At 37.7% G+C, this 17,530-nt stretch overlaps 1 protein-coding gene across 6 annotated transcripts in view; it reads left to right on the top strand.

Annotated features, from left to right (window-relative positions):
- The window catches only part of sdk1a (sidekick cell adhesion molecule 1a), a 331,621-nt gene that overhangs the window by 118,497 nt on the left and 195,594 nt on the right, over window positions 1-17,530 (top strand). The window lies entirely within an intron of this gene.

The raw sequence follows: 17,530 nt of genomic DNA, 5'->3' as shown, positions 1-17,530 counted from the left end.
TTTTGACTTTATGAGTTAGCACAATGGCTAAAAACAACATAATCATTCATTTAATGGCCATGATAAGCTAGTTCAGTTCTGAAAGAGTTCATGCTACATACATAATCAAATACAGAGGGACGTGTAGTGTGGTGCTCTTGTTTATTGATGGCTTTTGTTCTCTCCTTCATTGCTTTAAGGCTCTTAGCACACTTTACATCCAGCTCTGGGTCTCTAGAGCATCCATCGCTGTGAGGGCTCCCACACAAGCATCCAAACTCCCACACAAGTCACTTCAAACCCCACTTTGACCTGCCTGCAGTCCTGCCCTCTTCTTACCAACAGACCCACATACACTGAAAACACTTACTCACATACTGCCGTCGTCCCTGTCACCACTTCAGGTTCCCTAGTGTCAGAGGTGTGAGTCCAGGTTCTTTTACCTTGTCTCCTATTTCCCTTTTTTTTCTTCTTCTTTCCACAGCACAAACACAGTTTTTACTGTCAGTAGTCTGAAAGACCCAGTGAAATATCTCATCCCCCAGAGAGAGCGGGAAAATCTCAGAGCTGCTACTCGCTGTGCCTAGGGTATGACGGCAGCTTAGCAGGATAGAGGCTTCTAATGCTTAAAATTCTGCACCAAATCTTTCCTGTGCAATCCACAGTCAGAGAAGACGACTTTACCTTGGGCACTTTATAGAGCATCCATTACCCATCTACTCAGCAGGATATTAACTGAAGCCAGACTGCGTAAGCATGCGTCTCCAGGGTACAGCAGCCATGTCTTATTACTCTATTACAGGTCAAACCCGCCACTCCAAGCGCTCCATGTCTATCCCTGGACTTCCTAATCATATTTGATGCTCATCATGCATTTAATATATTCTGTCTTGCCGTAATATTGCGCTGTGGATGACGCTATTGTCGGAAGCATTAAGGATAAGTTTACACTGTTCATGGTGGTTTCACTTCACCTTCAAAGTACACACACAGGTGTATTCTCGTCGCTTTATAATATTAAGGTTGAACCACTGTAATCACATGATCTGTTTCAAATATGTTTTTAGTACCTTTCTGAGCATTGAAAAAGAAAATTATCTTGCTGGCAATGCAGGCCTCACTGAGCCATCGGATTTTATCAAAAATATCTTAATTTGTGTTCTGAAGATGAACGAAGGTCTTACGGGTGTAGAACGACATGAGGGTGAGTAATAAATGACAGAATTTTCATTTTTGGGTGAACTAACCCTTTAATGACATGGTCCAAAAGTTAGTCACTACCCAGATAGCAAATTGGTATTGGGCAGAATCTGGTTGAATTTAGGCTGTGAGTTTGGCCCACATTCCACATGGAATTACGGCCAAGAATTGGCCCAAAAGCTTCATGCCTTAAGTACACCAGATCCATACCGGAAGCAGACCAAAACTCACCCATAATGTCCTCAGAAATCAGCCATAACTGGCCTACAATAGTGGCAGAATTTCCAGATGAGCACTAAATGCAATAAAACTGGGTTTGGAAAATAAATAAAACCCACCGATTAGCCAGTGACTTTATAAGAAATTGCGGTAACACTTTACTAAAAGGTTGCATTTGTTAGCAATAATTAACATGAATTAACAATGAAATATACTTCTAAAGCATTTATTAATCTTAGTTAATTTCAACATTTACAAGTACATTATTAAAATCAAAAGTTGTTTCTGTTAATATTATTTAATGGACCTGAGCTAACTTGAACTAAAAATGAACAGCTGTACTTTAACTAGCATTTAACAAAGATCAATAAATGTAACAAAGATCAATAAATGTTACAAAAATGTAACTGTAACAAATGTATTGCTCATTGTTATTTAATGTTTGTTAATGCATTAATTAATGTTAATTAGTGGGACCTTATTGAAAAGTGTTATCAAAATTGCAGTATAACACAGGGTTTATATTGAATTCTACAATTGATCATTTAATCCAGGTTGATTTAAGCAACTTGAGTGAGTGATATCAAGTTGTCTACAAAAGAATATGTTTTTGTTACATATACTCTTTAATTACTCAACACATTTTCTCATTTACATGTGCAATTTGTTTGTGTATATGCAAAAACGTCAGGTTTTTTTTATTTTTTATTGTGCAATCGTGGTGACAGATACACTATTGTTGCATGTCGGCTCTGATTAAAGGACTTCTGTGACTCCCTGAATCATATTATTGAAAATCGTTAGCAAGTCATCTTTTTTTCTTTTCTTTTTTTTGAATACAGCCCTCACTGTGATTCTGGAGTATCTCAGTCTTTTATAACAATTCTCAGACTAAAAGATTGCAATATAGATACAAAGAAGCTTTATCTGATGTCTTCAGGATCTTGCTTGGATCACAACATAATATACTAGAGGAACTGGTGAAGGTTAATACTGAGCAGGGCTGTTGTAATCAAGCCTGGTTATGTTCAGTCAGCTGGTTCTAATTATTCTTTTAATTGGCTGTATTTAGCTATGTTGCACTTTTTCTTTTGTACTGTGCCAGGCTTGCAGTTTACTTAAATTAAATAAACATGTAAAAGAAGAAGTTAGCTTTGTTTTCATCGTAAAACTTACAATGTCAAACTTTCAGTTATAGAGAAAATATATACTGTTACAGCTCTAGAAAGTAGCAAATGGAAACCGGTTTCATGTTGACGTTAAGGTTGCAGAAGAGTGAACACACTGGAGATAGCAAAATAATAATGGTGGGCAGCTAATCAAACCCTGTAGTGCTGAATGAAGAGCAACCGCAGTGCGGTTCAGCACTCGATGGCTGCAAATGACCAGTGATTACAGAAAACATGGTGAGCTCAGTGTTTTATGCCTTGTGGATCATCTGAACACTCCATGTCCATTGGTTACACTGCGTAATGGGCGCATTCATTACTCGGGGACGCCTCCATCACTTTTCAGGGCTGTCCTAGCCCATCTCATTCTTTAAAAGAATCATTAGAGGCCAGTAAAACTGAATTAAGCTCCTATCAATCACCTTGTATGAGGACGCCTCTGTGCTCGGATGCTTCATTGAAGCCATTACATTCCTGATCCCACAGAGTGCCACTCCGCTTACAGACACTGAAGTTGAAGGTTATTTAGTTATGGATATTTGGCGCTGGTCCAGAAGCCTTCTGCAAGCTTGAAACAAGTGGGAGACTCACAGCAGCATCTGAGAGGTTACCATACTGGCATTCACGCTGCGTTTCTACAGCAACATAGTGCTGTTATGTGGAAACATTGTGGCTGGTTTTACGGCACAGGGTTCAAAAGTAATGTTTTTGCAACATCTGCCACTGGCAAGTGAACTTAAATAATTAATATTAATATTTCTTACCAGTCACCGATGTGCATTTTGCATTATTATTACAGATTTTTTTTATCTCAATCATATAATTTAGCAGTTTTTTTCCTTGCATATTTGCATAATGAAACTGCATCACAAAAACTGGGGGGTGTCTAATGCGATTTCATGCATTCTGACTTATTTGCACTGTTAAAGGGTAGAATTTTCTTGCTAAACATGGCCAAAGTTTCAAAAAACGAGTTGGGCATATGGCGGAGTATTAGGCCTTCTGTATTCAAATAACAGAAAAAACGAACTGGCGTCGCGTCAGTTCCTTAAGTTGAATAGGGAAGCCGTAGAACGTACAGCATAAGCTTTTTGAAGAATACGGAAGGCGGTCTGGCGGAAGGTAGATATTACTTCATAACTTGTTAAATATGGATTTTTTTTTTTTACGCAAATGCATCGCTTCGCTTGAGAAGGTCTTTATTAACCCTCTGGAGCCGTGTGGAATATGTTTATGATGGATGGATGTGGATGGAGGCACTTTCTTCAGCTCATACTCGTTTGGTTATGCATACTGCCATTATAAAGCTCAGATGCGTCAGGATACTTATTAATATAACTCTGATTGTGTTCGTCAGAAAGAAGAAAGTCATATACACCTAGGATGGATTGAGGGTGAGTAAAGCTTGGGGTAATATTTTTATTTGAAAGTGAACTAATGCTTTAATCTTGTGAAAAAACACACAAAATAACACTTAATTTCAACATTTATTTATACAGTCCGACGCAAAGCATGCTGGAAATTAGAAATCTGCTGCAATTCAACTCAATCATATTAAGTTCAGCTTACTACAATTAAATGTTGAGTTCACGCAACTTTTTTTCTATTAAATATAATGATTTTTCATTATTATTTGAGTTAATTATTTCATTGTGATCCTTCAGAAATAAAAGTATTAAATACTAAAATAAAAAATACATTTCTTTCTAAAACAATCTTAGTGACCCTTAACTTTTAAACAGAAGTGTACATACAAACTTTTTTTGTTTTGTTTTTGAGAGGTGAGGTTTATTGTTCATGCGTCTTTTGTTTTGATATGTCTTCAATTTTGAGTTTGATTTCTTTGCTCAGTGTTCCCTCCGTGCCTTGTAGGTCAGTGGTTTAAATGTATACAGTGGATGGACTTCACACTGTCATCATTCCTATGTAATGAACACTCAACAACAACAGCAGAAGGGATGTAAATGCAGGTTTAGCCTGAGGAAACCGAATACATCAATGTAATCCGTAAAGCCTGAGAAGCCAAGGTTTCAACAAACTCTACAAACAGAGCAAGGCAAACATGACGGAATATATACACAAGGCCTAATGACTTAATGAGAATAATTAATGACACACAGCTGGAAACAATCAGTGAGAGAACACTGAACAAAAACATGATGTGAACAAAGAAACCAACCTTCAAAATAAACATAACACAGAACAGAAGTGCATCAAAACAAGCTCTCCAATACCAATATTTCTGTGTTTTAATAGTCCATTTAGGTGATTGGCCTAAAATTCCTTTGTAGTGATGTGACAGACTGGTATTGGGTTACTCACCATGTTTAAGTGCAGCCATTGCTGTTAAAAGTGACACAATAGCTGCGAAAAGGCATATTTTACTTGTCTCACGGGGGATATTTGTGTTTATTATAATGATTAAACATCTTCAAATGTGTTATTTGTTCACCATGGTTTTCGTAATATGCCATTAAATCTCATGCACATGTCTCTAAACATCCTGTGACAAATACATAGAGATTATCGGAACAGTTGCAGTAAATTTAAGGGCTGGGAATGGAAATGTACATGGTTTGTTTGGTATTCAGCAGATAACCTGTACAGCTGTAAGCTGTAGGACAGACTAGTTGGTTTTGAAGAGTTGTGAGAAAGCCGCAGCATCTCAGAGATTGCTGAGTCCAAGCTGACCTCAGTGTTGTCGAGGATTGAGAGTGTGTGAGTGGGCTTATGATTACGGGCCTTGAGATCTCGCTATATGACGGGGGAAGATTTGTTGCTATTAACGTCTGAATGCTCAAACGCTGATGATTTTTGAGTTGTTTATGTGGATGATAGATACCGAGGGAGATGACTGTTTTGATTATCACGGCAGCTTCACGCATTTGAGCGATTGTTGTTGTGTGTGATTACCTTCCATTTGAAGCCTCTTCTGCCGGTTCCTTTATGAGTTTGTTGATGTCTCGACAGTGAAACAGTTGTGGTGACGTCTGTTTAAATCTTACGTTAGGTATTCCACATTAGAAATGGCTAGGCTTGCTCTTGGAGTTCATATTAGCTAAATTAAACTTCTTGTTTGTCAATGTTCCAAGTGGCTTTTCAATTAGTAGTGAAATATGGATATTGTTGTAAAACTATACTTTATTTTGAGATCCATAAAGTTGTAAAAAAAAAAAAAAAAAAAAAACTCTTGAACTGGATCCTGCACCTTATTGACCTTAAAGTAAAACAATTTTCATATCTGGACCTCTTCAAAAACTTCTTTATAAAAAAATGTGTACTGAGTAAGTTTTGCAATAACTGTATGCTAACTTTTTTTTCCTTTTCACTCGTAGCAAAGTACCAGTCGTTTATTAGGCTACAGTCAGACTGCAGGCAAATGTGGCCCAAATCCAATTTTTTTGCTCACATTTGATCTGTTTTTGTCATGACAGTGTGAACGGCACAAACCACATGGAGTCTGATCTTTTCAATTCCGATTTGTGCCATATGAGGTACTATATCCGATACTGGTCAGATGTTTTGCAATGCAACCACAGTCCAATATCAATATGAACAGTCATATTCACACAACTTTTACGTCACTAAATCAGCATTCGCCACAATTCTGCACTTATGGTCACTTTAGAGATTTTACATACCCAAAGTTATCAAGACAGTTGCGAAATGTAGTCAGTGAAGGACAGTGATGTGTCAGAGCTCATAAGTATTACAGTAAAGCTTTATATACAAGCAATTTACTAATATGTCAGCAATTGTTGTATGCATTTAGTTCTTTATTTGACTTTCAAGAAATTGTAGAGGAAACATCTCTCATACACTTTTGAGACACTATTAAGAACTCCACTAAAGGGTTAAATTTCATTATCCAAAAATGGAAATTCTGTCATCATTTACTCACTCTCCAAATAAGACTTTTGTTAATGTTCAAAACACAAATAAATGTATTTTTAATAAAACCTGAGTGATTTCTGTCCCTCTGTTGGAAATTCATTACACCAAACCTGACACTTCATGAAGAGATGTAAAATAACCCATATGCATTTTCAGATACCATGGACCAGATTTACTAACAGCTTGCACCAGTGCAAAGTAAATCCTCTTTTGGCTTTAAAAAACTACTGTCAGGATTTACTAAAGACACACAGTGAAAAATTAGCTCTGAAAAGGAGTGAACAGGGTTATTTTTGTGGCTGACCTTATTGCATACTGTATGCATTTGTAGGAGGAGACTATTTAAATGAATCATGCAAGGTGATTTACTAAGGTTTGCGCTAGACAATTTACTGGTATTTGTGCCATTATGTAACGCCCAAAATAAAACATGTCTTAAACCAGATGCTAATTTGATCCGGCTCTGTTTGTGTTGTTTAAGTTACGTGTTGTCAGTAGATCACGGGCGGAACTTTCCACTCCCATCGCTTTTTTGGAATTGCGCTCTAAAGCTAATTTGCCCTGTTTAGTAAATCTGGCCCCATATTTGATAAGCTGTATGTGCGTTGATCAAAGTTTATATGTGAATAAAAGCCTAAATTAAATCTGTTCATCATATAAAGCAGTTGTGTCTTTTCAGAAGACTTGAGGGAAAGCATTCCATTCAAATCAATTAGCTTTACAATGACTTTATAATCTTTTTGAATTGTCAGTTTTGGTGGAATTAACTTTCACTGGAGGGACAGAAATTGCTTGATTAAAAGTATCTTCATCTGTGTTTCAAAGATAAACAAAAGTCTTGGGTTTGTAATCACTTGAGGTTGATAAAATTACAACAATTTTCAATTTTGGGAACTATTCCTTTAAGGCAGGTATACACAAACAACAATTTAGCAGTTACATTCTGCACATCCTCTCACTATTTTCCTTTTTCTTTTTCTTTTTTTCTTTTTTTTTTCAATTATTGGTTGAGGAGCTGCATTTCATATCAAGTTTTAAAGAGTTTATCTGATCAGAGTGGTTGAACTTCCTCTCATAAACAAGATGCTTCACGTCACAGAGTGAGTACTGAGGGTGAATCACAGTGTCTCTCTCTGTCCATCTGTGGTTGACTCTGAGTGGAAATCTCCACAGTAATGTGTAGACAGGGTTGATTGCTCCCTGTCTGGCCTGTCAGACAATGTCAGGTAAAGGAATGATCCTTCTGTGCCAGGAAAAGACGTTAACTTTCACTCTACATGCAGAACGAAGCTTACCACACTGATTTTTAGATTAAAAGTTTCTACCTTTGAAGATAAGACTATAATTGGTATTCTTTAAGAGAATCAGCCTTTCGTTTATCATTTCAGGAGCAATTATTGTTAATTTAAAAGTGATCTAGCATGGAACTGGATGGAACTGAACCGCACAGATTTTGTAGCACAACCATTATTCCATTAGACATCATTAAAAACTAGATTTGTTTTTGAAGAAACTCTGAAGAAAAAAATTGTGTTTGCAAATGCAAGTTGTTTTAAGTGTTTTTAGCTCATTTCTGTATGGTTTCTGGTGGTTTGGGTGGTTAGCAGGGCATTGCTAAGGTGTTCTTAGTGGTTTTTAATAAGCTGTTCTGAGTAATTAGCAGGGTGTTTCGGTGGTCTGTAAAGTGTTGTCAGCGGTTTTGCGCATGCTACTGTATGTTTGCTAGGGTCTAGGTGGTTGCTAAGGCGTTGCTATGTGGTGTTCTTAGAGTGTTTTTAGCATGTTGCTCTATGCTTGCTAGGGTATTCTGGGTGATTGGCAGGGTGTTTCGTGGTGGTCTCTAAAGTGCTGTCAGCAGTTTTAAAGGTGCTGTATGTAAATTTTTGACTGTACTAAAGCATAAAAATACCATAGGGGAAACAACTCTTTTCATTATTTTGAATTTGGACTGCAGTACTAATTTCAATAGCTAGCTGTAAATATTACATACTGCACCATTAAGCATTCTACTGTATATTTGCAGCGGTGTTCAGCTAGGGTGTTGCTAAAGTGATTAGAGTCATTTTTAGTACATTGCTGTATGGTTGCAACCACGTGATTTTTTTTCAAGTTTTACCAATAGTAATATGGCACTTTTCCACTGCATGGTACGGCTCGCTTAATACCAACCTCGGTTAAGGTTCCAAGTGAGCCGTACTGATACTAAAATGTGACGTGAAAACACTGCAGATCACTGACTGGTCAGAGAGAATCGGCACTACCAGCGTCATTGGATTTAAAACAGAAGACACCAAACCCACTGGATTTAAATAGTCAGTAACAGCCACCGCAGTATCGTGTTACTGTATAAGTGTTCGCACAACTTTTTTAAACAACTTGCTTTAAATGACCTTCGCACACAACTTGAAAAAAGAAATGGCTGTATCGTGGTCAGTAGATGAGGTGCAGACGTTCCTCTTGTTGGTAGCTTAGGAGCGGATCCACGGCAGTAGAGGCGGCACAACTATACGATCAGTCTATAATCCCACCCACTTTGAAGCGGTACTAAACTTCAGTAGTAAAGCAAACTGAAAGTAAAGCGAGCCGAACTGTGCTAAGCCAAGTCTTACCATGCAGTGGAAAAGCGCCAATAGTGACACTTTCCTTAGAAAACACCACACCCTGTTTTTAAGTTGTCTTACATTCCCTGTCATTATCAATATAATTTGCAAAGTTTGCTGCTGTGCGCGCCAGTATGCAGTTGAATGTAAACTAACTTCACATGCATGTTTCTTCATGTGTTGATGTATCATATTTTGTCAAACGCAGTGCTCTCAGGTTCAAAGACCTGGCTAGAGCTTTGATTCACAGTCAGCTCATCAAATGGATGGTAATGAGCTAGTTTTGCCCACTCTGATTGTCAGTGTGTGGGCTTTACTCCCCCAGACAGACTGACAGATAAAAAGCAGGCTAGTGCTCCCAGGAGCCCTTTTAAATGTAATTGAGTTAAGAGTCAGAAGGCAGGGCCGTATTTCCCATGGAGTGCAGAAGTAACCAGCATCGGGAGGCTGTTATCTGCTTGTCTGACGTTACAAATGATTGCAGAGGGTCCTTGATTTGACAAGGAATGTAAAGTGATCGTGGCTGATGGGATATTTGAGGTAGTTGTAGTGTTGTCACAATACTGAAATTTCAGTAGTCAGTGCCGTTACTAGTCAAATTTCTTATATTTTATATGTATTGGATGTTTTTTTCTGTCTATTCTTACATTTTAAATAACTTTTTTTGTCATCTAGCACTAACTGAGCATTATATTAAAATAAAAGGATTTACTTTTTGTAATATTGTATGGCTACTTATTTATTATTGGCCATAACGTAAAAATAATTATTGGCTAGAATTTTAGCCCTAGTATATGTTCATGTAAATCGTCAGGAAAAAAATACATTAAGAGCAGTGAGTAGTTTTCTGTTCAGCTTGCAATGTTGTTGTCTGGAAAATATTAACAACATAATGGACAGCAGCAGCTCTATTAGGCTGTATTCAAGTAATATTTAAAATAATATCAAAAATAATAATAATAATAATATATATATATATATATATATATATATATATATATATATGTTAGGATCGACTTAGTACCAAAGTACCACAACTTTTGACATCATTAGTTAATTTAGAAAATTCAACACATATATAACTATTGTAGGACCATTTTTGAAGCCTTTAAAAGCTGAAATCATGCAAAGATTTGAAGAAATAAAAGTTGCTGGATAGTTTTACTCGGCTTTCTTGGATTTTGCGTCATCCCTCCATTAGGTTTGCATTCCTGTTAGGAAAAGTTAGCAAAGCAAAAGTTGCTAATGAAAAAGTAGGAGGCGATTTCATCAATGTAGCCCATCAGCCCTGGAGCAGACCTGTTACATCCACTTTTAGCCAAGATGTCTGCTGTCTGAACATTTCATCTTTGATAATAATCCCAACAAATTGAATTTCCTTCTTGGTCTCTGCTTATGCATTCCTGAAGTCGTCTCTCAGTGGTACGGTCCACTGGAGAGGCAGAATGCTGATGAGCCCCACACTGCCACTCCGGCTTCATGCACAGACAAATGGAAAGTGAAGGCTCCATTGAACACACCTGGCAAAATGGGAAAGGTGGAGTAGACGGGAAAAGACGCCTGCACACTACCTGTCTTACAGGCATCTGCTTGAGCCGCTCAGGGACCCGCAGCAGATGGGAAGGGTCTTTCTCGAGACGTAGCATGCTCAAAAAGGTTTCGGCTGCCTGAAACTACATCAAAAGCTGCAAGAAATTTGCTGCCTTTATCTGAATTACCATTATTATGCTCATTAATAATGTTCATTTTGAATTTGATAGAGGGATGTTTGCCATTATGATATTGATAAGCAGAAGAGGATGTTTTCATTTCCTTACTAGGAGGTGATGAGCTGATTTGGTGCAGTTGTACTTGTTTCTTTTCCTCTCCTTCATATTTTTTTACCTGCTTGATTTGATCTTATCTGAATGAGAATTTGTAGAGGACTTGTTGGTATTCACAAGGACAGATGTTCCCACAGCATATCAAACAGAGTGCGTCTCAAGAGCAATGTACAGTCATTGTGAATTCTTCTCTGGGTGTTTCGCTGGGAATACCTACGGCACTTATGCTAACACAATCAAGGCCTTCTTTGGCCTTTTTCATCAAGATGGACAATGTTAGTTGCAAACATTAGATACCCCATCATGATGAGTGTGTACTTTTGTCGTTGACAGATTTTCACCACTGTGTACACCACTGATATTCCCTTTGCATGCTCTTTGAAGAAAAGTGAGTGCAAATTGTATGGACCATACTTTTTTTTTTTTTTAAATCCTAAGGCATAATCACACAAAGAATTGTTTTAAAGGGGTCACATCCTACAAGTGTGGATCTTTTTATTTGTCCTCTAAAGTCCACTTACTTTAGTGGAGGATTCATAGGTTGTAATTTAGTTACCTTCTCTCGGGCCCCGAGAGAAATGGAGCTCCCAGAAATAAACGGGCTGTTTTTGCTACCGTACCTTTAAATGCAGCATAGCAGCGGTTTTGAGGGTTTTGAGTTTAATGACATCATTTACTTATCTAAATAATTCTGTTGTTTGTATATTTTCATATATTTAAATGTAAATGAATACTCACAACCCTAGTCTTTTAGAGAGAGCGCATATATTGTCATTATAGTCCAAGCTGCAGAATACTGAATCGATTTTGATATGCATATGTGGGTAGTTACATTTGGATTGAATAGCTTGCAGAAAATGTCCCAAATGCTTGTGACCGAAATAAGTGTTCTAAGAAATCACATGAAATTACAGATTGATCTCTTTTCTCAGTCCAACAACTAATCCTCAAAGCTGAAGGTGTGCGGTGTTGTGGGAAAGTCTCATTCAAGTTTGGGGTTTGTTATTTCTTTTTTTTTTTTTTTTTTGAATTATTAGAAATAATTTTATTCAGCAAGGAGGCATTACATTGTCAAAAGTGTGATTAAAGATATTTATAAAATTACAAAATATATTTCTAATAAATGCTTGTCTTTTGAATGTATATTTTAAAGAATCCTGAAAAATTGAATCACTGATTCCACAAAAGTATTAAGCAGCACAACTGTTTTCAACACTGATGATAATAAGAAATGTTTTACATATGTATGTATATGTACGTGCACATGAACTTTAATGACATCCGATTCTTAATCCGTAGGGTTTAATATGGAGTTGGCCCACCCTTTGCAGCTATTACAGCTTCAACTCTTCTGGGAAGGCTTTCCACAAGGTTTATGAGTGTGTTTATGGGAATTTTTTACCATTCTTCTAGAAGCGCATTTGTGAGGTCAGACACTGATGTTGGCGAGAAGGCCTGGCTCGCAGTCTCCACTCTAATTCATCCCAAATGTGTTCTATCGGGTTGAGGTCAGGACTCTGTGCAGGCCAGTCAAGTTCCTCCACACCAAACTCACTCATCCATGTCTTTATGGACCTTGCTTTGTGCACTGGTGCGCAGTCATGTTGGAACAGGAAGGGGCCATCCCCAAACTGTTCCCACAAAGTTGGGAGCATGAAATTATCCAAAATGTCTTGGTATGCTGAAGCATTAAGAGTTCCTTTCACTGGAACTAAGGGGCTAAGCCCAACCCCTGAAAAACAACCCCACACCATAATCCCCCTCCATCAAACTTTACACTTGGCACAATGCAGTCAGACAAATACTGTTCTCCTGGCAACCGCCAGACCCAGACTCATCCATCGGATTGCCAGACAGAGAAGCATGATTTGTCACTCCAGAGAACACGTCTCCACTGCTCTAGAGTCCAGTGACGCCATGCTTTACACCACTGCATCCGACGCTTTGCATTGCACTTGGTGATGTAAGGCTTGGATGCAGCTGCTCGGCCATGGAGACCCATTCCATGAAGCTCTCTACGCACTGTTCTTGAGATAATCTGAAGGCCACACAAAGTTTGGAGGTCTGTAGCTATTGACTCTGCAGAAAGTTGGTGACTTCTGCGCACTGTGCTCCTCAGCATGCGCTGACCCCGCTCTGTGATTTTATGTGGTCTACCACTTTGTGGCTGAGTTGCTGTTGTTCCCAATTGCTTCCACTTTGTTATGATATCACTAACAGTTGACCGTGGAATATTTAGTAGTGAGGAAATTTCACGAATGGACTTGCTGCACAGGTGGCAACCTGTCACAGTACCACGCTTGCCTAGGTGCTTGATTTTATACACCTATGGCCTTGGAAGTGATTGGAACACCTGAGTTAAATGATTTGGAGGGGTGTCCCAATACTTTTGGCAATATAGTGTGTGTGTGTGTGTGTGTGTGTATATATATATATATATATTTGTTGTGTTGCTTGTAATTATTTAGTTTTATTACTGATTGTTTACTTGGCTTGAAAGTTTAAAAAAATTAAAGCAATGTTTTCTTGATTTAGAAATGCAGTAGTGGCCAAAAGTGATGTCCGGAGAGGATTGGTTTGGGGATTTGTTTTTAATGAATGATTTTAATTACAAGCCTGATTGAACCATTAAAATATGAGAAAAATAATTTATATGAGGGAAGAACCAAACACAAAACTTGGTTAGGGTATTTATCTAACAAAATTATTTGGCAAAAATTGAGTTACCTACAGCTACAGGTTTTATTTTACTATGCAAAAAAAAAAAAAAAAATTGCATAGAAAAACAAAATTCTCTCAGGAAAAAGCATACATTGACTACAACATAATCAGTTATTAATATTTCATTGGTTCTGTCTTTCTCTTGCATGAGTTCATCATTTTTTATGTATGACAGTCTAGCCAAAATTATGTCCACACAATTTGGCATGTTTCATTGCGTTATCACAAATTAAACAATAGACTCCAAGCATAACTATATAATATGTTTACGAAATCTTCTAATAATATTTGAATAAAAAGTGAAGATGTCAATTTTCCCAGCCCGGACATTACTTTTGGCCACTACTGTACATGCTGTATTGTATATTGATATTTAGCTTTTTAAATAAAGGAAAATCTTCAATAGCATATTAGTGTGTTCTCTGAATTGCAATCAAGTCATGAAAGTCTAGTAATATTGGTATCAACTTGTGAAATTTTGGTATTATCATAGTCAGAATTGTGATGATATTTAAACCATATTTGCAGTGTAACTTCTATCAATGGTCTGGTCGTGCTGTGTAGGAAGAATGATTTGTGGATATTAGAGTATGTCTGAATAGTACATTGAGCTCTTCTCTTTCAAAAAACAAACAAACAAACAAACAAACAAATACATGGAAAATCCTGCTTTTTGTGATATGTCCCTCTCAGAGTCTGAAATTAAATAAAACATGCATTTTCCCCTCATTTTCACAGCATCAAATAAGAATAAGAAGCATAATGAATGAAAGCCGAATCAAGCTGGCAGAGGAGAGCTGCTAGCTAAAGAGGTGAAACACGTCAGATGAAAAATGGATTGATGCTAACGGCTGAAAACTTTCTAACAAGGTGTTCCTCACCCCAGTGAGGGCGATTAAACTTGGGTGTGCAGTTTCTTTGCCACTCTTATTGCTTTTTTATATTTACAACCAACCATAAGGCTACTAACATTTTGCAGGTTTTATGTCAGTGCTGGAGGAATGAAATAAGAGGCGTGTCAAGCCTGGCACATCCTTTGATGTTTGCAGCGATTAAAAGGAAAGAACAACACAAGCAGGGTTCTGTTTTAGAGCTTTTGTAGGAAGTCTGGTGTTCACGCATGTATCATCTGTAAGAATCAGAGCTCCTCATGTCTTCATGTCAAATATTGAGGCATTTCTTTCAGTGTTGCCTAACTCTTCTGGGAATACTTGGCCCCCAGTGCACTATTTAGGAGATTTAAATGCCTTAGAGGTGAGCAGGTGTCAGCTTGCAGGCATGACTTCCCTCTGAGGTGTACAACTGAAGAGGCAGAGAAGAAGGAAGAGGAGGATGAGCGTCAGTATGACTGAACATTTCAGTTGTAGCGCAGTCGGAGATTAATCTTAGAATGATTATCCATGATTAACATTGAGTGTTTGCTTTAATTACTACAGCTCTTGATTGCGGCAAAACCTCAAGCTGAAGAAAATGTTTTTGTGATGTATTATTGAACTGAATTTTAATGTTTTGTGAGGAATGTAGGCCAGTTATGATCTGGCTGCCTCTTTTATTTAGACCTTCAGTAATATTGAGCAAATTCAATACACTTTTACACATAAAGTAAATTGAAATATTAACTACTAAATACTTGAAATATCTAACTACTTGAAAGAAAAACATGCTGTTTTCGTGCATGTATCTTTAAATGCAAATGAGCTGCTGCTCCCCACCCCGCTGTCCAGAATAGGGCGGAGCCTGTACAACTCATGCCTCGGATACTCGGCCAAAAACTGACAAAACTCCTGGTTTTGATTATCATCTCTATCATGGTCACGCTCACGTGACATTGCAGTTCTTCATCATCATGAAAGTTTCTTATCTGTATGCATTTTAAAGCCATATTAGTCTAAACTTCTGATATATGGTTTTCTGAGCACAAAGCACGCACACAGAAAGCTGGATGTCAGACGGCACGTCCCGTGAGTATTAAACTAAGTTCTCTTTCATGTCTTATTGTGCTTAAACTGTCAAATACATAGATTCTGTCACCAGTCGTGGGTGGGGCCTGTGCAATGTGACATCACATTGGAGTACATTCCTGAACAGCTCATTTTGAGACACTGTTTCAGATTTAAGGGAAAAATAACAAACGGAGTGTATGGATTTTTACCACAATAGGGCGGTTGTGTACACACACTGTGGTCACATAAATATGTTCAAAAACAAAATATAAGTGAATTTTGCATAATAGGCCCCCGTTAATTTCATAGCTGTGCAACATGTGGGCTGCGTCTGAAATTGAATACTTTCCTACTATATAGTATGCGAAAACAGTACGCCATAAGTGTAGTATGCCAGATGACCTATACTACTTCCGGCACGATTCTGAAGTGCGCATTTGATGGTCACTTCACTATCCCATGAGGCCACGGTAGGGGATTTATAAATAGAAGTGAAGTGCAAGTGACGCAACTAGATGCTGGTAAGTCACGTGACAGTAATGACATGGCGGATGTAGTACATCCAAATTTCATTCATACTACCCATATTTATGCTATATATAGAGCATACTTTTTTTAACTGTCATGAAGTAAATTTGAAATTCAAATGTAGTACCTGCTCAGACAGTACGTGATTTTGGATGCAGCAATGGGCTCTTTAAACAGTCCCAGACTGTTCTTAACTTTGCTAGTAGTAAAATTTAGAGGCTGGACCTTGTGAATTGAATCGAATACCCATGAGCTAGGGGCTCTAGGATAAGACGTGATTGGCAAGATGTCCGTCCATAAATTTTCATTGCAGCACCCAAAAATGAGGAAATCTACTTTCACATATAGTCCTTGCATTTTGTGTCCTCCATTCTTGAGAGACGCTTATGGTAAACCCATAAAACACCCATAAAGCAATGCCTATCTTTCCTCGCCCACACCGGTCACTCTCAGATATTTCTCAATCGCTCTGACCTCAAGGACACTATGTCTCTCTCAGCTGTCACCTGGAGTCTTACTGGCCCTTGGACTCCATCTCCTTCTTTCACTCCTTTCATTCCATTTTTAAAGCCCTCATTGATATTCTCCACAGCAGCTCCGCTGCATCTGTCTACATTCTCCACCATGTGCTCTACAGCAGGTTTGTGACCCGTTTGACATTTTGCCCGTTTAGCTGAAACACAGCAATTCCGGAACCTGTACATGAGCTAAATGTGTCTGGATGTAGATATATAATTGCAAAAGAATCAATTTAAAGAAACTGCAATTTAATGGATTTTCAGTAACTATTTCATTTATTAACAAATTCATTTGCTACGTCCAATACAGAAATCCGTAGAGGCCGAGGTTTAAAAAAAAAAAAAAAAAAAAAGCCTCATTATATCACTCAGAACTGCAAAACATTGCAGTCTTAATCAGTATTTGTGCCTTGTTCAGCAGGAAAAATATCTAAACATCCCTGACACTGTTTTAATTTACTGCCATAAGATAACACTTATTTTCAGAAAATGTTAAGTTTATATTTCTTTGCATTGACAAATAGTGTTTACTGGATATATTGTGTGCATACATCAAACTAATGTATATTTAGTGAGGTTTTTGCTAAAAATTAGAAAGCATTTTGCCACTGGGGTAAGAAAAACACACTTGATTCAAAATGTGTTTTCTAAAACAAGCATTAAATTACACCATTTTGCTTCTTGAGTAAATCTTTTTGATGTTTAGATAATGTTTTTGTCTTGTTTTCCAGTAAAAAAAAAAAAAAACACTGAAAATTATTATTATTTTTTGCAGTCAGTGCGTATCAGCTGAGCCGTAGTTCTCTCGCTTACATATTTCAGATGGTTTATACACTGTATAAAAGAGCCATTGCACGGCACAATTGATTTGTCTGAGCTTTAGGGGAAACACGGCAACGCCGCTGACAGAAGTCAGATTCACTGCACCCAGGTGTC

Source organism: Ctenopharyngodon idella, chromosome 3 (genome assembly GCF_019924925.1).
Source record: "Ctenopharyngodon idella isolate HZGC_01 chromosome 3, HZGC01, whole genome shotgun sequence".
Taxonomy (NCBI): domain Eukaryota; kingdom Metazoa; phylum Chordata; class Actinopteri; order Cypriniformes; family Xenocyprididae; genus Ctenopharyngodon; species Ctenopharyngodon idella.
This window is presented reverse-complemented; position numbering and strand designations above follow the sequence as displayed.